At 40.6% G+C, this 1,729-nt stretch overlaps 1 pseudogene; it reads right to left on the bottom strand.

Moving 5' to 3' along the window:
- Nucleotides 1–1,514, bottom strand: part of LOC105501537 — a 6,743-nt pseudogene extending 5,229 nt beyond the window's left edge.
- Between the last annotated feature and the right edge of the window lie 215 nt (nucleotides 1,515–1,729).

Below are 1,729 nucleotides of genomic sequence, written 5' to 3' on the forward strand. Positions count from 1 at the left end.
AAAAAAAAAAAAAAAAAACCAATGGTTTTGGTGTATTTGTTGGCAGACACCTATCCACTGCATTTAGAGAAAGGGCCGTTGGGGTGTACTCTGCCTCGTTCTAATAAACTCCAAGTGCCCTTTCCAGTTTCACCACTGTACAATTTACTCAAATGCAACTATTAGGAAAACTTCACATTTTCTTTTGGCAGTGCATCAGGTTGTTGGCATATTACTGGTTTGAGTGCTGCTAGTATACTGAACTTTCAGAATTTTACCTACTTCTCAATCCTGTGTCTTAGCTAGATGTTAACAATCTGATTCACTTTCAGCAATCTACTGTCCGTGAATAATAATCTTATATTACTGTTTTCCTCCAACATTCAATAGAAAAAGTTGATTCCCTTGCCAGTCCCCAAATCTAAACTTGAATGGTTTCACTTAAAAGTTACTCATTTGAGGCTGGGTGTAGCAGCTCATGCCTATAATCCCTAGCACTCTGGGAGGCCAAGACAGGTGGATCACTTGAGGTCAGGAGTTTGAGACCAGTCTGGCCAACATGGTGAAACCCCGTCTCTACAAAAACTATAAAAATTAGCTGGGCGTAGTGATGCACGCCTTTAATCCCAGCTACTCCGGAGGCTGAGGCAGGAGAATCGCTTGAAACCAGGAGGCAGAGGTTGCAGTGAGCCGAGACTGCACCACTGCACTTCTGCCTGGGTGACAGAGCAAGAGTCTGTCTCAAAGAAAAAAAAAAAAAATCTCATTTGAGAACACTTAATACAATTATTAATCTAGTACTTTAAGTTGCACTGATGCCATCATTACATCACAGTGCACCCAACACATAAAACAAATGAGATGAAGTCAATTACATTTTTTATATTAACAGTTCTATACAAATACATTAATCCCTTGGTGAATTTGTTTTAGACCAGTTGACAACTATCTGTAAACATAGCTAAATGTAAACATTAGTCCTTTATCTTATTTTGTACCTGTACTTTAAGTAAGGTTTTGAGTGACAATGTCATTATTTCCTTATCAGAAGAATTAAAGGAAATACCTTGGTGGTTTGGGAAGAACACTTGGTGATGGAGGCTCGCTACGTTTGACTCTGGCAAAGTTCTGATTAGCTTGAGATTTAAAAAGTAAGCTGGGACCTGAAAAGTTTAGAGTTCCCATTTTGATTATTTAGAAAATTTTTGTTCTTTCCCCCATCTTGCATGGCCTGCCCTACAGCTGCTGCTGAGTTATATCCCATTCTTCTTTCTTTTTTCTTATGAAGAATCTTTGTCGGGGGATTCTGACTCTTGGTCTATTAAGCTGTTCTTGATTCTACCAACATTTCCAGATTGAGGGGCTGAAATGTTACACCTCTCTCTACCACCCATCTTCAGCTTCTTTGTTACCTGTCCTCTTTCGTAGTGTCAGGACAATAGGTGTTGCTTTCTGACAGATCCTTTCCTTTGTCTCAATACAGAAGTTTTCATGGGCTGAGCTGCTGAGTTCAGCCTGGGAACTGAGGCCAACATTGGAGTCTCCTCAGCACACAAGTTGGAAAGAAGTCCTGGTGACTTAAAGCTCAGAAGCATGGGTGGCAGGGCTCCCTCTGGATGTGGAATTCTCCATCCCTTTCCAGGGAGGGAACAAAGCCCACAAGCACCAGTGAGTGAACTGCTGACCACTCCCACAATGTAAAAAATACCCTTTTTTCTCTTATCTTTGCAAAAATAACATGGCATAATAT

The sequence above is a fragment of the Colobus angolensis genome, unplaced genomic scaffold (assembly GCF_000951035.1).
Source record: "Colobus angolensis palliatus isolate OR3802 unplaced genomic scaffold, Cang.pa_1.0 Scaffold72, whole genome shotgun sequence".
In the NCBI taxonomy this organism is placed as follows: Eukaryota; Metazoa; Chordata; class Mammalia; order Primates; family Cercopithecidae; genus Colobus; species Colobus angolensis.